The 21408-nt window shown below is 36.6% G+C and overlaps 1 protein-coding gene across 5 annotated transcripts in view; it reads left to right on the top strand.

Moving 5' to 3' along the window:
* NPAS3 (neuronal PAS domain protein 3) overlaps nucleotides 1-21408 on the top strand; it is a 533731-nt gene that overhangs the window by 289168 nt on the left and 223155 nt on the right. The window contains exon 1 of one of the 5 annotated variants that reach the window (XM_035328183.1): nucleotides 8352-8491. The exons of 3 other annotated variants lie outside the window; for them this stretch is intronic. The gene's annotated coding sequence lies outside the window, so the exon portion shown is untranslated. Of the gene's footprint in view, nucleotides 1-8351; nucleotides 8492-21341; nucleotides 21384-21408 lie in introns of those variants that run through there. One more of the 5 variants, XM_035328182.1, reaches the window with a different exon arrangement.

Here is a 21408-nt window from a genome sequence, read left to right as displayed (position 1 = left end):
TTGTCATAGATTGTCAGTTTTTTTATTTGTTCTTTTGTTTCAAAAAAAAAATATTCAGAATTGAATCCAAATGCTAGACTACCTAAAGCTTGATATTACTTTGAGACGAGTTTTAATGAGGGATTGCAGCTGAGCCAACCTCAGTTGCTCAGTTGCAGTTTGGGCAAGTAGAAAAACCCTGATGATTGATCTAACGGGGTGAGTTGGCATCAGTTTGCAAACCCTCTGGGTAGAGGCAGAACATCCAGCAGGAAGAATTAAAAAGGGAAAGGGAGAAGAAACGTTTATCACCCATTTACTCACATTTTATGGCAGTGTTATGGTAAACTGAGAGATGAATGCCTACATTCATGTATTTTGCACTATTCTGAGGCACTAATAACATTAAATCAGGCTTAATACTTCACACCAAATGTTCAGTAAAATAGAGAAAGATGTGAATATTTTTTGATGCTATACACTGCGGGTACAGCATCAAAAGTAGTGCTTGAAAGACATAAAATGCTGCAAAATAGAGGTCAGAATTATGCTAATATCATGATAATATAAAAATATTAAGTCACCAAATGACAGGATTACAACCCAACTATCTTCAGTCCCTAGGAACCTTTCAGCTAAGCTCAGGGTAAATAAAACAGCCGGTCCTACAAGGGAGTCTGATTACAAATTTAAACATTTGTATTATTAGAACTTCACAAAGCATTCACCTCTGGAGACAGGGGTTAAAATCTGATTTAGGTTACTGAAGAATGTTAGTATGGTTGTCCCAGCCTAGCAGACATTTCATTATGTTATAAAATCTCCTCTCAATCTGGAAACCAGTTGGCATGGTTAACATGTTCTCTTTAGCAAAGGCTAGGATTGGCATAGCTGGAGAGTAATAGCACAGTATTAAACGAAATTGGCGGGGCTGTATGCAAAAACATGCTAATTATTTAATTACATTTATATGTATGTGTGTATATTATATATATATTTACTTGCCAGTTCCTCCAAGTTACTAAGTAGTGTGTTTACAATCCAGATTGAGAAGTATGAGCAGGCAAAATGCAGGTGTGCATTCAAAGAAAAGGGCACAACTGAAAAATATTATAAAGCATGGAATGAAGATCTCAGGTCACAATATTCAGTAATTTGATATTAAAAAACTTTTCTATTTTTTTTAATTTTTCAGATAGCCGGTACAAATCAGGAGTTTGTTTATTTTTGTGTTTCTGTCCAGGTACAAACACAGTGGGTTTTATTACATTACCAGAGTCAGTGGAGAGATCTTTTCCAGTAACTGCTTTACTTCTATTATTGATCCTTTTTTACTATTCATTTCATTTTCTATAACTGCATAAAATAGTATATATTGCAAGAATTTAATGACAATCTATATCTATCCAAATACTGTAGAGATAATGAAGTCTTTGCTTGTCAATATTATCAATTTTTTTTTCTCTTATTTTATTCCCTTTCTCTTATTACATTTTTAGGTTGGCATTTTAAATTTCTGAAGACATAAGCTACATAGAGCCAAGCCATTGTAAAGGCCTAACACATCAGTAAATGTCACTAAAGTGTCAACCCTTTGCATCATAACTGCAGTTCATTTCTCAACATTGACAGTGATGCTTATACTGGATAAGGATTGAAATGGGCATATTTCCAGATCTTAATTACATCAGGCATAGGGATGAGGAACAGTAGTTTTCCTCATGGGGAAGAGGGAATAGAACTAAATTTGGCCATCTAGAGCCCTATGCATCCCCATTTATCTAAAGATAATAGGATTAAGTTAATCTATGGGAGTTCCTTAGCTAGAACTGCCTTGCCGTCTTCAGCAGGGGTCTAATAAGGATAGATATAACTGGGTAAATGGTAAATAAGAATAAAAAAGTACGTAGTATAAGCAGTATGCTTGTGAATAAATGATGACAAATTGGATTCTGTCCAATCCCTGCAGAGTTGGTTAAAAGACAGCAATACAAATCCATTCTGTGGTGTAATTTTAGGGTGAAACGTATATTTATTGTTTCCTAACTTTTACCACCTTGTCTCAAATCTCATACATATACTATCTTTTAAAGCTTAAGGAGAAGATGGTGAAGAGGAATTAGAGCATTTGTTTTGTGTTTTTCAGAGTTTTTTAATGCTGCTTATACAAGGTTAAAGGTGCCCAAAATTTAAGTGGCTAAAAATACACACTGCACAAATAATATTTTGTGTTTTTTTTGACCCATATCCACTTACTTTGTTTAGTCTGTTAACAGTTTAGCATTTATTTTCTTTATTCACTTCTCAAAGAGAAGAACAAACACATTCAATGTAGACCCAATAGAATAACTAATTAGATCATTCACTGACAGATTTCTATAATTTATTTAAATACAGTTCTTCTATTTATTTATTTTTCTCTTTTAGGGAGAGTAAGTATGAATAGAATGACTTTCAGAGAAAAATCACAGCAGGGAATTAATAACTAAAGATGGAAGGGTCTCTTTGTCTTAATTTTCTGTCTTTAAAAATACACTAAAAGCCTTCACTTAGTGTAAAAGACATAGTCACTTAATTATCATTTATGCTTGTGACCTACAATGTGCATTTATGAATATAACAACCTGTGTCAATGAAGTTCCTCTCTTTCAGTTACAATTGAGGAACAGTCCTATCCATGAAATTTGCGAAGGCTGCTCCAGAGGTGTGGAACAAGGTTCAAACTCCTATTGTAGACTAAAAGGGTGTGATACACTTCATTTTTTTCATTTTGTGGAGGAATTAAACCATTCTGATGCTAGTAGATCATTAGGAGACTGTGGTAGGTAGAGACAGTTTGTCTAGAAGAGGTTTGTCACTTCTATTCATTCACCCCCCCTTTCCTTTGTTTCTTGAAGATGGTCCCGATATTAGGCTGTTGGACCTTCAGATTGCTCCATCCATATGCATTTTGTTATTCATCTGCTGAAAGGTTTGCATATACTTATGTATCTCTTATAAATCTGAGCCCATGTTAAAAAGTTGCAGCACCCTATCTGACTATAAAGTAGAGAGCAGCATTAGTATATTTACAAGCAAGGTCACATATTTATTAATAATACTGCAGACAGAGTGACAGAAACCTTAAGAAAAGAAATCATAGAAAGCCACAGAGGCCAATCTAGTTAAGTGGGGAATAGCAACACAGAGGTTACTACGAGCAATAAACTGAAGACTTTTAAGGAAATGTAAGCAGTCTGTTTAGGAGAGGACTGGGAGATCTATGAGCCTAAGCAGGAGCAAGTTAAAAGGATAATTAGAAGAACTGAAAGAAATACCGAATGTTGCATTGTGGAATATATCAGGAAATGATAAAGGATTCTTCAAATATATTTACAGAAGACAGAAGGTAAAGGGGAAAATTAGTTCACCAGAAATGAGTGTTGGGAATTAGAGACAAGGTGATACAGAAATAGACTTTGGTTTTGCTTTTGTTTTTACAGGCTCTTCTCAAAGATGTTAGCGTAGGAGTTTTAGAGAGTATGTAAAGAGGGTACCAAAGCAATGAAAATAGCTGTATAAGGGCTGAATTTGTAAAGCAGATAAGTACCAAGCACAAATCCATATTACTGTAGTTAGATATTCAGTGGAAGTTATCTAATGAGGTACACACAGCTGTTGTTATGAAGCAGAAATAAAAGTTCACAGGCTGAAGATTACAAGAATAAATAGGCTAGATTCTAAAATATATCGGGATCACTGGTCATAGTTCTTTTGAGAAATTGAACACACCTATAACAACATGACCTTTTTAAAGGAATTGGGTAAAAATTATCTACCTGGTAGGGGACTCAAATCAATTATGCATCAAGTAGCTTCACTTTAAGTCTGGTGTTATAGTCTTCCATGAGCAGTATTTCTGTGTGTACATGTTTAAATATTAGGGATATGTTTAGCCCTACAGAAACTCTCAAACCTTTGGAGTTACTGCTTTCAAAACTTATGTGGATATTAAGTATTGCTGGTGTGGATATTAAGTATTGCACCCAAATTTTCAGGTAACTCAGTGTTGAGAAAATTTAAGGACAGGGCAGAGAATTAATTTGTCATGTGCATTAACACAGTTGCTTTTGCAGCAGTCACTCCTGGAAAAGTATTGTGAGTGGTTCGTTTAGAAATGTTTACAGATTACTAGTATATGTGTAAAGGAAAATATAACCAATTAGTAGAGCTTATCACCTAAAAAACTTTCAGCCTCAGATCAAAATCTGATCCCATTGAGTAGGAGCTCTGCTCAGGTCTACAATAGAGCCACAATTACATCCATAGTAGTTTTCCCTTTTTTTTTTTTTTTTTCCTTTTTTTTTTTTTTTTCCGTCAACATCAGTACAATGAAAATCTTTTATCTTCTTTGATCTAGATCTTACTAATGAATGTCTTATATTTTTAAAAAGAATTGTCTTGGAAAATTTAATGTGAATCTTTAGTCTATCCCTTATTATCTTTATTCTCAATAGGGTGATGATAATTTCAGGATAGTAATGTAGGAAACAGATTTGGTTAAAAATAGTATAGCATCAGCCAGCATAAGAAATATAATAAATATGGTGAATTCAGTGATTTGATTGTATCAGAATTCTTGCAGCTGATTTGCAACTGCATTCACCAGATCTGAATTTGACCAAAACTCTTAACATACCTGTCCCTAAACAACTTTACTAATCACATTGACAAGAAATTCTGAATCTTCACTATGAATCCCGGTATAATGGAATCACATTCACTACTTCACCAGTTTTTATTATCTCCTTGGATTAGCTTCAGACTCAAAATTAGGAAAAAGACATTTCATTGGGATCAGTGGGGTTCCAGAGGTATAAACCTTGAGAAGGACATCTTTGTCACTAGGGAAATTCTTGTATTTCATTGAGCTATAGCTGAAATATCATTTACCCAATATAAAGTGATTTAAATTTATGATAGCATCAAGGACTGCATTCCAAAATGGGTCAATAATTCCATTCATAGTGTTTCATTGGAAATTTTTACTAATTTTTTCCTTCTAATTTCTACTGAAGTAATTAAAAAATTTAAACTTAAAGAGAATTTCATCGAACTCCAGTTTTCATCTGCGCTCCATTGCAGTCTCCCTCACCAAAGGAAAGACAGCTCTTGGGCAACAAACAAATCTTTCTACTTTATATATGCAATGAAAATCAAAACTCATTTTTTATTTTATGTAATTCTGAGATTTCTTATGTTTTTCACAACTTCTTCAGCTCAGAAGAAAAAAAAGTCTCTCTAAATAGCTTCCTAAACCATATAAAATTCAATAGTTACATCTGAAACTAAAACAAGATCATAATATTACAGTTACCTTAGTAACATTCAAAAGCCGGACCTTGTATTCAAAAGCATGTTCTTTGATTATACACAGTTTATATCTTCTGTTGCTGTCAGTATTATTATAATTGGAGCACTGAAAACTGTGAGTATAGTGCTAGGTGCTGCATGAGTATGGACCACCAATTGGCTCTGCTCTCAACTTAGCCCCAGAATAGCTTTATACCTTTATACCATTATACCTTATGTAACGTCAATTTTACTGGTCTTAGGGGGCTGAGGAGGCCACTTGACTATCCAGTAAAGCTTTATACACATGCATTTCTGGAAACAGCTTTTATTTTCAATATTACATCTTTAGCCATTGTTAACACTTTGTCCCAGAATCTCTGTAAACCAACAGATAAATGTACTGGGAAAGCTAAAAAAGCTAAAAAAAAAAAAAAAAAAAAAAAAAAAAAAAACACTTCCAGGCTATCAAGGTTATTGTGATGAACTGGGAAATGTTTTTGCAGTTTTATCTTAGATTACTAGTGGTACTTGGTGCCTATTACCTACAGGCTTGAATGTATACACACAAAGAGAATAACCATCTAAAAGGTTTAATGATACTTGTGAAGCAGTCAACCATTATTTCACTCTGTCAGTTTCTACTACCTGAAAGACTCAGGTTAATATAATGACTGAGTGCTTCCACTTTATGCCATATGCAGTCGTGGCATTGCTCTGTATATCACATGTAATATTATCTAGCAGTTCTAAAGTGTTTTACACGTACACTGTGCTTTATGACCATTAACTAATTAATGCTCACAATGGCTCGGTGAGGTAAACAAGTAGGTGCTATTACCCACTATTATCACATGGTTATGCTGTCATACTTTGTTTATGAACTTATCTATTTACTTTGTAATGCCATATATAAAGGTTCAATAAAAACAATTGAAAATAATGAAAGAGAAGGGAAACTCCAGCTTTTAGTAGCAGATATGACAATATTTTATATTGGCAGTGAGCTCCTATAATTACAATGAGATTTAAAAAGAAGAATATAAAATGAAATTCACCCATTCTACTTAATAGACCAGATTTTCTAAGAGGCAGAGACTAGTTCTTAAAAAAAAAAAAAAAAAAAAAAAAAAAAAAAAAAAAAGCTAAGTACAAATGCATCACAAATATAGGAAAACCTCATTTTTGAAAAGTTACAAGATTTGTTTGCAGGAAACCAATTTAGATTCAGAATCTTGAAAAAAATACAGTGTATACAAATGCTTTCTTTCAAACACAAGTGTTTAAATACTGTTTGAAGTTACATGGGATAATGAGTTGTGGTGGTTTTACCGTGCTAGGCAGTTGAACACCACAACCGCTCTCTCACTCCCCCTTCTCAGATGAGGAGGGGAAGAAGTAAAGGAAAGAACAACTCACGGGTTGAGATAAGGATGATTTAATTAAAGAGGGAAAAAATAAATAAATAAATAAATATATATATATATAATTAAGGAAATATTATTATTAATTAAACAATTCAACTAAAGGGAAAAAAAAGGAAAGGGGAAGAGGAAGGGGGAAAGGGAATAACTAAACAAAACAAGTAAAGGCTATGTGGAAGTGCAGAGGAAAGAAATTACTCTCTACTTCCCACAAATGAGCGATGCTTGACCACGTCCTTGAAGCAGGGCCTCAACGCACGTAGCCGGTGTTCGGGAGGAGGACAGACGTTTTCGCAGCGAGAGCCCACCCCTCCCCCCTTCTTCCTTTTTCCACCTTTTATTGCTGAGGTTGACATCATATGGTATGGAATATCCCTTTGGTTGGTTTAGGTCAGCTGCCCTGGTGATGTTTCTTTCTCACTTTTTGCCCAACCCCTTGGAGGGTCAGAGAGAGTCCTGATGCTGTGCCAGCACTTCTCAGCAGCAGACACAACACTGGTGTGATACCACTGCTGTTCTAGCTACAAGTGCAGAGCGCAACACTGTATGGGCTGCTGCAGGGAAATTTAACATCCTAGCCATACCCAGTACAACCTCCACCCCTTATTCCATAACATTTGTGTCACTCTCAGGTCCCCTGTACTCTGGCATATTCTCATCATCATTGTTCCTTGTTCTTTAACAAATTGATAGGTAGGTACATCTTTACATTCTATAAGTCTCTCTCGGAAAATGTCCATAAGAACTGTTGACTATTTAGTCTTCATCTGCTGAAGTGGTCACTCAGGGCAGGTGGAGTTGGATGTCTGGATGCCAGCACCAGCTTAGCTCAAGACCTTGTTGCACTTGCCCAATTCCTTGCAAAGTTGACCTATCGTTGATCTTGCAGCGTCTTCCTACAACATATAACTTAGATTACAGATTAGTTTTCTCCCAAAGTTAGATCTCCTTGAGGTACACACCTGATATCCCCATCCTTCTGCATTACCCACCAGGTATACCCTGGTCCTTGGGCGAAGACAATCCCACGAGTGGGTTTGCCTTTTCCCAAGGCAGGAGCAAACCACACTGCCTTCCCCATCCACTTTCCTACATGCACTGCAGGGACTTTAGCTCCCTTCACCGTGTGTAGGGGTTTTGTTTCAGCAGGACCAGCACGGCTGTCAGACCCCCTGTTATTAACTAGCCAAGTGGCTTCTGGTAGATTTATGTCCCATTGTTTCCGTGTCCCAGCACCCAATGCCCTTAACATAGTCTTTAGCAGTCCATTGTACCTTTCAGCCTTCCCAGAGGCATGGGATTGAGTGGGTGTATCACATCCCTTATCATGAGTCAAACCTAGCAGACTTTTTGTCTCTGCTTGGGAAGGGTTTTCTGAAAATTTTCAGTATTCATAGAAGTACCCATATTCATGCTGAGTTGCCAGATGGAAAATCTACAGGAGTGTTTTACTTAGATTCTCATCATCCCCATATACCATGTTTTTCTCCATGTTATGGAGTAGTCCTGGAACACCTGAACTAGATTCCCTTTGGATGAAACTAAAGCACCTGAGTTCCTCAAGTGCCACCTGATGCACTCAGCTGTTAATGGCTATTATTCAGCTCATGAGAACAGCCTAGATCTGGTATGAAGTAAAGCCCTCTGAAATAGGTTAAATACAAGGCCTTCAGGGCCACCTGTTTTTTTCTACAGAGCTCTCCTATTGGGCTGCACAGTTTGGAAATACAGACATAGCTCTGTCAAGAGCTGCAACTGTAAGTGGTTTTCAGCTCTGTGTTTCTTCCATTATAATTTTCAGAGGATGCTGAGGAAGTCTGTTGAGGAAATCCTGTTGACATTTAATAGCGTTTAGGTTTTTAATTTTGCCTGCCTTCCTCTTACACGTTCAGCATACTAACGTTGAAAATATATATATATATATATATATTATTGTGATCTTCAGAGAAATAAATACTTGCTGTAAATTGGTTGATTTTTACCTGTTTACTTACAACTACCATATATTTGCTATGTGAATTTATCTTTCTTACAGTTTACATTTAGTATCAAGAAAGTCTTCATGGGATTTGTTTGGCTTTTTCTCATGGTTCTTTAATCTTTTAAAAGATAGGTGGGCTAGCATGAAGGAGTTTTTTCCTATTGAACACAAATGACCTCTGCAATATTTCCATAAATGTTTGGTTGTTTAATTCTACAAGGCTGTTGTTCCATAACACCAGAAGTAGCTCATATCAAATAGCACCTCTTTAAATAACCTTTAAAGTAGAAACTTGATGATAGTCTTCACTGTCAGTCAGTGTGGTGCTATGGGAGCTGGTAGTCAATTAATGTACTTTTAAAACAATGTTACAGAGGAAAAATGTGGCAAGTAGAGGAAAAAATTGCATAAATTCTGAACATTAATGATGTTTACACTGCCACAATTAAAAAAATACTATATTGCATGAGGTAGTCCATTGGGGGAGTATTGTAGTTTCTATTAGCATCGTAATTGTATTTTATTTCTCTGCAACAATGACGTTCACAGGTGAAAGTAAGTCATGATTTTTCACTTTCCAGTTTGGCAGTGGTTGAGTTAGTATTTTGCTTTGGGATCTGGCACACAAGAAAATGCTACAATTTCAAGCTTAAAAAAGTAACCTCAAGAAGGTTTTATAAATTGGCTAGCTTCAGAATAGGGGAGGATGATTAGATTCCAGTGTTTCCTACTGAGTGGTACATACTTCTTTTACAATACTGTTTTGAGCCAGAGATTCCAACAGAACGTGCAAATCCTATATAGTCTCTTAGCATTGTTGATCTGGTTTTTATTGATTTTTCATCTGTGCAGATCCAGTGCTCTCCATATATTTCAGAAATGTTACAGTAGAATACTGCAAAATAGGAATTTTAATTAGCATTACTTCCAGTTCATCAAAATAATTTGCTCTTTTTAGGAAGAGGCAGCATTGTCCTAGTTTTACTGTATTCATACAGTCTCCTTTTCCAAGGGGAGGGGGAGTAGTTCCCTTTCCATAAAACAAAGACAGAGTAATAAGATACTATAGATTTTGTGTCCACCCTTTGCCAAAGACAATGACATATGATGTGTACATTTGTTCCACATCCAGGTAAACAACATTCCATTAAATGTAGGGATTTTTTTTTTTTTAATTTTAATCAAGCTTTCATAGCTTTGTAGTATTAAATAACAATAGGATTTTGGCATTTTATTTTTGACGAAATTTATTAAGTATGTTTACAGGCCTGAAACTGACTTCAGGGGGGAAAAAAAAAAAAAGTTTCTTTTTCTGCCTATTAGCTTTCTCCCTGTTAATTTTTCTCCTAGGTCTGTTGAGTACTATACAGTGACATTGTAAGTGGGATGTATTTCCTCACATCAGTGCCTTGTTAATGCTGTTCATTAATCTAGAACCACAAGCTTGTTCAGAGGTAGTTAGATATTCCATATTTCTGTAGGGTTTGAGGGAAGGGTGACAGCTTACAGCATCAGAAACCAGATCTCATTGCACTGTCATGTCATTTTTAATACTGATAAAATAGCAGAGGTTGCATGTGAACTCACAGCCTCTAAATGCAATTGGAGTAATACAGCAGCACAATCCAAAATAAGTCATTTCATCAACTTCTAGTAAACTGAAGCTCTGAGAGTTTTAAATAGGTTTATTACTGCATGACAAACCAATGAATTTTGTTATACAGAAGGTTAGGTTAGGTTTATAAGAGGTCATTTGTGTCTTAAAATCTGCTACTTTTTATATTCATTTTGAAAGTACTGCTTCACTTTATTTGTGTGTCTATAGTGCATTGAGGTCCCTATAAAGATCAGTATCTCATAATCCACATGGAATACTCTGATCCATTATTCAGGCAACTCATGTGCTAATGTGTCCATCTTCCTGGTCTATACAAAGGTTTAGTATTAAATTTCATTTGCTTTAGGATCCCCACATAATTTTAAACAGAACTGGTCATCACAGATTTATCATAATCACAGTATTGTAATTTGAAGGTCATTTTAATATTTAAAAATGTTATTGACATTACTTTATTCACATTTTATTAAGAAATTTGCATACCCCAGTGTGAGTTTGTTTTAATATAGTTTTCATTATGTAGTTTTTCCAATATATAGTTTTAAATAGATAAAACAATCTCATGTTTTAATTTTGCTTATTGTTGGAAATTAAAACCATAGAATGATTTGGGTTGAAAGACATCTTAAATGTAACCTAGTTCCACCCCCATGGCCTTGGCAGGGACACCTCCCACCAGAACAGGTTGCTCAAAGCCCCATCCAGCTTGGCCTTGAACGCTTCCAGGGATGCGGCATCCACAACATCCAAATTCAAATACAACTATCATGTTCTTTAGAAATGAAAAGAAATAAATCCCTTTATGTCATTATCTATTCTACTTCAACCAAATCAGGAACACTGAAGGATAAATAGTTGACATTTGGTTTTCTGATAAACCTAGGCATAGTTTTTATGACTGACTGGAATTACTGCAATGTAAAACTACCAGTGAGAGCTGCTTCTGAACAGACCAGCACACGGGCCATAGCTGTTATCTTGTCAGGTTTTTGGGTATCCAAGGAACTACTAAAATTATAGGTCTGACTGCTAGTGCTTGCTAAAGTGTGGATCAGATGAAATGTAAGACAATCATTATAAAAATATTCAAGTGTTTAAAAAGTGGTGTTATCAACCATACTGTTATAGATTGAGAAGGTGGTACAGGGCTAGATCTTCAAGTGAAGTGAATTGATAAAACTCTGTGGTGTTCAGTGGTGCTGCACTTGCTCATTCCACCCATAGACTGGGCTGTTAGCCCATTGACAAAAACTCTGCACCTCCTATGGATAAATACGTGCTCTAAGATGCGTCTGTGCTTTTCATACTTCTTGAGGCGGGAATATTAACTGCATTTTAAACAATACATTAGAGAAAATTAAACATCAAAAATACCAGGAAGGCTTCTTTTAAAAGGAATGCAATTGAAATTTTACTGAAACTAGCTCATATTCAAATGGCTATCCTATTCAAATGAGTTAGACTTTTTTGATACTGTTACGTACATTTATAATAAAAGCAATGTGAAAATAGCATTCAGAGAATTTCACAGTAGGGGGTTATAATTGTGCTCACTTAGGGATCTGCTCTGCCATGGATACATGTGCAGAACTCCTATTAACAGTAATAGGAGTAACGCATGCTTTTTGATGGCAGAATGGATTCCTCCTCTGAGTGCTACCATATTACCATTCCTACTGTGATAATAGCAATATCATATTGCCATGATAATAGATGCATCACTAGAGCTAAATTAAGATTCTCAGAACCAGAACTATGTAAAGAGAAGTAGGAACAACACCTGAATGGTAGCAACTGAGAGTGGTGTGCCTATACAGGGCCAGAATGGGTATAAAACTTAGGATAATTGGGCAGAAGACTTGCAGGCCAGTGGTCCCTTCTATGCATTTTTTGAATGTGATCTCTAAGTAATATATGGTAAAATGGCCCAGCTCTGGTTCAGTGTGCAAAGATCACTGCTTGCCTTTCTCTGAAGCATGGGTGGTGCTGGAAGGAACAAGGAATGCTGAAGCAGTCAACACGGTATTATGTTTGCCTTGCATGCATTCATTGCTAACATGGACAGGGGCTCTGTCACATTCAATGTCCTGACTCTGGCCCATCCACCTGCAGGATAAGGTGTACTTTTGACCTTTCCTATATCTCAGTGGAGCATGCCCAGCAGGGATTGGGTCACTGCCTTATTTTCATTCTGGAGAGGAGTCATGTTGCCCTCTCACAGTGCAGAGCCCCAGGTGCTCCCAGAGCTGGTCTTCTGGGATCCCATAGCAGTGCTCTGGAGTTTTTTTTACTGCTCCAAGTGTGCATCCCCCTTTGAGAAATATCATTAGTAGGCAAGGGTCTTGAATCTTCATTATTTATTTATCCTTAGAAATACAATGATAAGAGATGAAATAAGTTTAAAATAACAAAGCAGCTTTTACACACTTTACCTTCACCAACACTTAATGTTTTCATCCAAGTTTAGACAGTCCCACTGATCTTAGATAACCACATATGAGGGGACGGGGTTCAGTCTGTTTCCTTGCAGTCATTGAATGTCCCTTGAGCTTGAGAACTCAGATTTTTATCTGCTCAGTTCTTTGTTTCAGTTTTGCCTACCTTAAGCCCTCTTCCCCTGTGGAAAGGCATTGTCTGCCTTTCTGTGGTCTTGCAGAGAGCTCCTGCAGGGTTTAACCCTTTGAACCATGTAGCAACCAGCATAAAACCAATCAGATACACAAAGAGATACATAATATGCATTCAAATATTACTTGCAGGCACAACATTCTTCATACACTTCCTACACCCTGCGTCTAAAATCCTCAGTACAAGAATACCTATAATCTGTTTCGTGTTTTAACATGCAGAAGTTGCCACAAAATCAAACCTGAGATTTATGTATCTGTGACTGCCACAGGTAAAATAGCGTTCCTAATAAAGTCTCTACTTGTGTCAGACGTATAAAAATCCTTAAATCTTTGAATGTACCTGCTCAGAATAGGATTTCTCCATGCCTCCTTTTTTTAGATGGTTAGTATGCTCTTATGTACCACTATGTGTGATGGAAGTTCCTTTGGAAGGATATTTGAATGCTGTATACAGTCTGGAAGCATATTTAAAGCTGTTGCTTTCGATTTTTCTTTTAATTCCTTGATACCACTGCTAATGTAAAGGACATGGATTGAAGAGAGGATCTTCTTTTCCTAGGCAATGTGTTATTGATGAGCTGGCATTTGCCCTGGGGCTCTCCCTCAGGATTGCTTACATCTATTACTCACCGGCATCGATTGGTTAATTTGATAATTCTATCACCAATCAGCTTGTGCCTGACCTTTTGCCATGGCAATGATGGCAGAGTCTTCATTTTTACATTGCAGACCTGCTAGATTGACCTTTCTGAGGAGAATGTCAAGACATCCCTTGATCTTAACCTGTCACTAAATTTGTTAGAATTACACTGTCCCTTAACCTTGATCTATTGTGTTTGTAATGTTCAGGATACACAGTTGATGTTGAAATATTCTTAAATAAGTTATATCAGTCTAAGAATTTCATAATTAAACATCAGCTTCCTGTTAAGAAAGTGTAATTTTTGGAAAGTTTTCTTGTCCATTTTACTTCCATACGACTGTAGTTCTCACTGCAAAGAAGTCTAGCATGTGAAAAATACCTTCCCTGCAGTGACCACTTAGATGAGAGGAATTTTTCATACCTGCCTCTTGCAGATTGGTGAACTAAACAATGTTTGTTCAGATGCCCACTTAAACCCAAAGGAAATTTTGCAACCAAGGTGAAGATGAGAATTTACTATTTCAGTGTCCCCTGACAAAGTTATGTCCCTCTCCAGTTGTGCCATATATATATATATATATGTATATGGAGCATATGCCAATCTTCTTTTTTATTTCTCCCACAGATCAAGAAAACTACACTAACTTTTTATTCCTACAGTCTCATCATTGCATAAAGCAAAACTCTGCTCTTTCTGTTAGCATACTGAGTTTATATCTCAAGAAGGAAATAGTCATGTAAAGTATGTCTCTTTTAATGAACCTGTGTGTTACATAACCCTGCTTCCAAGAGTGCTTTTGGTAACAATGGCAGTATTTTGCATGCAGTAAAGTGCAACTCTCAGGAATCAAAATATCAAATATGTATTTCATAAAATTTATCACAGAGCACTAAGGACAAAAGTTGCAGGTTTTTTTTTTTTTTTTTTTTAAGATATTTGCAATGTCTGCATCTGAAGGTCAAGTCCTTCCTTCCTATTTCCCTCTACCATTTCCTTTCTCTAAAAATTGTCCTCTTTTCTCCTTAGGAGACAATTCAAGGGCACAACTTTGTGACTCTGGTTACATTAATTTAGTGTTCAGCTCAACCGAAGGGAGAATGCAAATAAATCTGTTTTTGTTCTCCCCATTTTTTTCTGTGTGTGCATACATGTAGGTAATTCCATTATGTATAAGGGGGAGCTAGTTTGGACCATTCTGTGATTAAAGGTCTTAACTTTAAGTAAAAAACAGTTGATAATAGGAGATGCACTTCCTGCTTTTTTGTGTGTGTGACTAACACTAAAGAAATCTAATTTCAGTGAAATTTTGTAAGACTTATAATGTGTTCAGAAGATGGGGACTTTCCTACTAAAGTGAAGCCTGAAGCAAATCTGAATGTGCAAGTTAGAGGGGCTGTTTTGTTGTTAGAAAACAAAGTCTTCCATTTGGAAACTGAAATTATCTAGGCATATAGTTTTAAACTGAGATTGCTGTCTTGTCTTGTACTTATATCAAGAAACAAATTCAAAATGACTTTGAGGAATGAAAGCAAGGGTTTTGCCTGAGCAATAACCGTTACATTGTTACGGTTAGCCAAATACTATCAGCGTTGTAGTACAAGTGATCATACTAAGCTACAATCCAGCTTTTAGTAGTTACTGAGTCTCACATCAAATAGATTGTTTTGCTCTAGTTAGTGCATAGTAGTCATGCCACACAAAATCAAGTGGAAAGTTTATAAGCCCAAAGTTTTAGGATATATTGGTCAGGTTTCTTTACAGCGTGGGATTCCAGCTAACAAGGCAGGTAATGCAAGCTAGAGCACTTCCAGTTCTAGTTATTGACTATACATGGGTGCATCTTGCCCTTTTGATATGCCTAAAAGATGACATGAGAACCACGCATAGCCTGACGGTGGGAGGGAGGCTGTTTGTTTAAATATTTATTGGGCTGGGGGTACACAGATATGGGGAGACACTTTTAACTAGTTAGTGGAACTCTTATGGAAGTGCAGGAGGTTTTAGCTGTACAATTATCTTGTTTGTTTCTTTCTTTCTTCTAGGAGGTATGTTATCCCCATGTTATCACATGTCACACATCTGTGTGCATTACCTCATTGTATATGATTTTATGTTTGCATTATAGTTTTTGAGTTAATTTGAAATTAAACATGATTCAGTCAGGTACTAATCCAAAGCCATCTTCTTTACACAGCCATGTAAACACAACTTCTTCTGATGCCTATAACTACTTCTAATCCAGCACTATTCTTCCTTTGGGAAAAATCTGTGATGTTTGAGAAGTTAGTGTACAGTGATTTTGTAATGAGACCAATTTTTGCTAAAGGTGAAGATGAGACCAACTAAACTCATTTCATGTGTAATCTCAACCAAATTCCAGTCTAAACCTCAAGAAGTGAAAGGTTATTGCATTAGCCACCTATACGCCCCTTGTTCACAGAAAATTAAACTAAAACTAAATCTCTACTTAATATGGACTGAACATGTGCCATGCTAATTAGAAGCGACATAGGAAGACAACGTAGTTATCTCTCTTTGATTTACAGTTATGGAAGCGATCTTTATTGGTTCAATGTCTAGCCTTAGCTGAGCTTGTGAAAAGACATTGGTTAAAAAAAATATTATTTTAACTGTGCACAGTGAGAGAGACAGCAGATAGTACCATATCTGAAATTTTAAGTAAGATTGTATATAGCTAGATAAGAAAGAAGAGGGCATAGATGGAGCAAGAGGGATGCACTGGAACACTGAACACAAACTGTAGTTGGATAGTGGAAAACCACTGCCCTGCTGGTTGAAAAATGGGATTTAATGCTCAAAGCCACAATTGGTGTTCTCTTTTTGATCCCAAAGAGTAATAGATTTCTCTATAAACTGATGACAGTAGTTCATATAGTTCTTATTTTGTACCCTTAGAAAATTGAAGAAAAACATTTCCACCTCCCATCTACCTATGCCTGCTATTAGAGCAGGTTCCTGACCACTTCCCTTCTGCCTTCGTTCCCTCCTTTCCTCTGCTCCCAGCCCCATAGTCAGGGCTTTCATTGTTTCCTCATCTCCTCTCCAAAGCAGGATTTCATCAATCATGGTGGTAGTAGTCTGCTCTTGTAATCAAGGCTGAGATCCATCAAGTGTCGTGGCTGTAGCAGTTCCTTTCAAGCTCCATGGCAGCTCAGGTTTCTGGGCCTTTTCTGAGGTTCAGTGCCCTTGTAGTGATGGCTCAGTGACTGAAAATATCTTCAACTCCTTCTTACAAGGGGATTTGCAATTCCCATAGAAACATGGTCACAGCAGCCATTGTATGAGAAATCACTCAGGCTCCATAGAGCGCCATGATGTCTTATTGATCCATGAGTACTATTGAAAAAAGGATGTAAGGAAGGAGGCAAACAGGAGAAATTGTCAGCGACATATGTGCATATGAAAAGAGCAAGGGAGGAAGGTGGAAACATGGGGATTTGCAGCAGTCAGAACCTTAATGTGCCGGCAAGCTGGATTCAGAAGTGTAAGCTAAATGCTGTTGGCTACAACAAGCCCTTGTATATAGGCACCCACACACATTGCAGAATGTTTTAGGGGGTCTGAGGCAGCATTTTGGAGTACCATTTTAAAGGCTGCTTAAAGAAACACATGGCCTTGTATAACCAACTTGAAATTACAGAAAAAGAACAAACTTAGATTTTTATTCCTTTTTTCTTCGTTTTTTTTTTTTTTTTTTCCTCCTCCCCCTTCCATTTCAAACTGCAAGGACATTTCTTTAGAAAATGCTGGAGGAAAGCCCACTGATAACTCAGAAGGTAAAATAACATATGAGTTATTAAAAGGTCTTTTCACAGAAGTGGGATTAATTTCCATATCCCTTAGGAATCCCCGCACATGCTGTTATCACACAAATGGCGTTTTGGTGGGTGGGTTAAAAATTAGTTAATAAAATTAAATTTAAAAAAGCTAGGGCTATAGTTCAGGAGAGCTAGCCAACACACTTTAAAGAATAAAGCCCCCAACAAAGTCAAAGCAAAATCTGTAGTCTTTTTTTTTTTTTTTTTTTTTTTTTTTTACTGAAGATATTATTTAATACATTTTTGTACTGAATGTTGATAGCTGAACATGCATCAAAATAAATTCTGATTCAATCTTGGCCTCTAGTAATGGGATGCACTGGAATTGTTCCCATTTAAATAGCACAGGAAAAAGCACAGGAGAAAATTACATTCGCTGCAGAAAATGTTACTGTGGCAAGGTTTTCATTCTTTGTTAATTATAGAATAGGGGTGTGAAAGGCTGCAGTAATTCTAACTTTACTCTGTCAATGACAGTATAGGACTTTGTTTAAATCCTTTTGTGTATATGTCTTTCATGCAATTTTGGGACCATTTATTCACAACTGTATATGTATTCTACAGTACCTGGAATATTCTGCACTAATATAAACAACATCATTATTGTTCAGGTATTATTTTTATTTATGTAGCTTATTATTAATGCTCTTAAAAGCAAGAATTACCACCAGCTCCTTGAAAAGGAGATAACTCACACATCTTTCCAAAGCAGTGGAGACTTTTAAGGACTCCATTAAGCCCTATGCTATTTCTTGGGATGCTATTCTACTATAATAAGGAACAGTTTACTCAAAATTATAGGACTGTGGTGCACAAGCTGATATTTTCAAACACTGTGTTGGTTGGGATGTGATAGAGCATCAAACCATTTGTTCTCCGTGATTTGTTTTCCCCCAGTGGCCCTAGTAAATAAATACTTGTGCAACAGCAAACAGAGAGAGATGTTGAGATTGCTATCTTTCATGAGGATTAAAATGACAGTGGGTTGAAGAGAAGGCAAATAAAGCTTGAGGATTTGGTATCTGTTCTTTTGCAGTTGATGAGGCACACAAACTTTTTTTTTAACATTCTCTGTCCTTTGACTGTATAAATTGTCTGTGGACCCTCCCAGTTTCTCCTGTCGTTACACTGTAGTTCTATTTCTTGTCAAGTGAAACCAGACATTTCTGTCCCTTTTTTTTTCTGCATTCCAGGTGGTAACAGGACCTTTTAAGCTTTCCTCTTCATCTAAGATTCTGTTTCAATTCATGTCTTACCAGACTATTTTTCCCATGCTGCTGATATGCTTCAACCATATTGAATGATGTTTCTTTGCAATTTTACAAGCCTGCAATTGTCCAGTTCAGTTTTTCAAGCTCCTTCCCTAACAGTGACCTTCTGTGTCCAGCAAACACCAATTATACAACTTCTTTTAGACATTCTGCTCGTTACCCTGTTTTGTTTTTATTAGACTGATAAAAACCTTTTCTTCCTGAACAGACACTCAAACACTAGAAATATAAAGTAATATTATATGAATCTGACAACTTGAGTCTACAGTATACAATTAAGTTGCATCCTACTGGTGTGCAATGTTCACACCTGCAGATTTTCCTTCATGTATTTTCACTGCCCAAAATGAACATCATATTTTCAGGTGGATGGCACAAAAATACTGGTTAAGGCAGTGCTAGTTACCACAGGAACATCTGTCTTACCACTGCCTCTGTTGGATCTTAGTATGAACAAGCCAGCAGCAAGCAGAAATTGTGATTTTGGGGGTAATTTCAAATGAGAACTTCCAGCACTAGCACTTGTTACCCCTGATATATTCTAGAGGTCCCTAGATATCACCTAACTGTTACTAAACCTGGCAACTCACATCTACTTAGGCTCTTTCTGGTCAAAATTTCCTACCAATTTCCTTAGGTATCTGTTCCCTTTGTCCACTTCCTTCCATCTTCCTAGTCTTGTGAAAAGCCTTCAAATATTCCATCATTCACACAACTAGGATCATCATCTTTCACATATCTATGGGAAATACATCAAATGGATAGCAATCACCAATTAGGCAGAAGTGCAAAACTGTATCCTGATTGCATCCTAACTCTATTCCAATCCTACCACTGGCTCAGAGTTTATGGTTATATACATATTATTTGCAAATATATACATTGTTTAATATTTAGATTTAGCATCAAATACCATATTAAATTTCAAAGTGAAAAGGTTCCAGTCAGGTTCCAATCACAGTATGTGGGTACCTCCTTGCTGCCTCCTTTGTTGCCCAAAGTGTCTTTGCATTTTCTCTCTATAGAATGGCTCTACTAATGCCTTGCACTTTGCCACCAATGAGGTGAAGCCAACGGAAGAATGTCAGCCTGACAGCTGGAGAGATTTTATATTAGCCTAAAGAGAGAGAGCACTCGGATCTATGTAGTTCCCACTGATGAGAGGGAAACCACAATGCCTTCTGCTGTAGGCCTAACATCACACTTCAACAGCTGATCACTAGCCTCAGCAGAATCATCCTGTATGTTTCTAGTATGGTATTGCTCTAAGGAATGCTGTCAATTCACCTGTCTCAGATTTTCTTTAAAGCTTCTTGCATTCTGAATGGGAGGAGGATATGTTAAGAAAATAAGTCAAAAGAATTTAAGTCAAACAAGTATTTCTAAAAGGTCAAAAGTAGTTACTTTTGAGGTCACTGACAACTTTAGAAAATGTCTTCAGATATCATGGGAAACCACTGTTTGTTAGACGTTTGAAAAAAATATTTAACTTCACTAAATATCCTGCCCATTTCCTCATATAGCTTTTCCTTTCATGAAAAAGTAACAATGAATGCTCCCTCCTATAGGGCAGAAGAATGAGACCGATCTGATCTATTTCAGCACTTGGTTTATCATGAAAAATTTTACTGAAGTTTCCATTAAGCCTTCTGGCCTGTAATACAAACAGTATTGTTATTGGTTCTGCTGTAAAAGGGAGTTTTTTATGCTCGGCTTTGCCATCTGTTTTAAACTGCATGGCAACACCAGGCAAGAAAATCCTGCCAAAGTATGTTAGCATTTATAACAAGCTTGCTTCATTAAATAACCTAGTTGGCCTTTTTTCTAAATAAAATAAGTTCTGTTTTTATGGTCGTGAGATATTAGATGACTGCTGATATGTCTTGATTCTAAGAAAATATAAAAAGGCTAGGGCCTGAACTTCTTAGCTTGATAGCAAAGAGTGAAATAGTTCATGAAAGATAGAGGGAGATGCAAGGGGAATGGAATGGGACTGAATGAGGTCTGATGAGCTGAGGAAGGCTTAGTTTCTGGGTACAAGGAATCAAATAAATGTAAATCTGAGAATTTGCACACAGGCTTTCTTTTTCTCCTGAAAAGTGCAAATAATTTTGGAGTAGGCTTACTGTTCCAAGGGGGTCAGGACAAGAGTAAGTGTACTGAATGGAAATTTTGTTGATGATCTATTTCTGTTGCTCTCAGAGGAGCTCACTGGACTGTGATAGAGTGCTCAAGCATATCAGTGTTTTAGGAGAAAAATGAAGGACACCAACGTACCTATGTTATAATGTTTACAGCATTCCTAAAGCCTGAAGATAAAATACCAAGATATATGAAATAATGTATATATACGGCTAGACAAAATAGCCTGAGCTTTCCTTAGAAGAGTAGCTGTTTACTGATGTGTCCAAAAGTTGAAATTAAACTAGACAATCTAAGCATGAAATACTAGTGAAGTTAGCAACAAAATGCTTGTTAAGGCCATAGAATCAGAATTTCAAGTCAGGTGTTCACCTGAACTTTGAAAGATATGCATCTCAATACCATCTTTTCCATCTACCTACTCCCAGCATGTTTGTTGGTCTTTTTTCTTATCCTAACAGGCCAGAGATAGAACAGCTTCGACTTGGGACTAACCTCACAATGAATTTTCTTGTGTTTAGTAGGTGAGTAGATACCTCTTCCTTCTAG

The sequence above is a fragment of the Oxyura jamaicensis genome, chromosome 5 (assembly GCF_011077185.1).
Source record: "Oxyura jamaicensis isolate SHBP4307 breed ruddy duck chromosome 5, BPBGC_Ojam_1.0, whole genome shotgun sequence".
NCBI lineage: Eukaryota > Metazoa > Chordata > Aves > Anseriformes > Anatidae > Oxyura > Oxyura jamaicensis.
The sequence above is the reverse complement of the archived record's forward strand: the minus strand, read 5'-3'. Positions and strand labels throughout refer to the sequence as shown.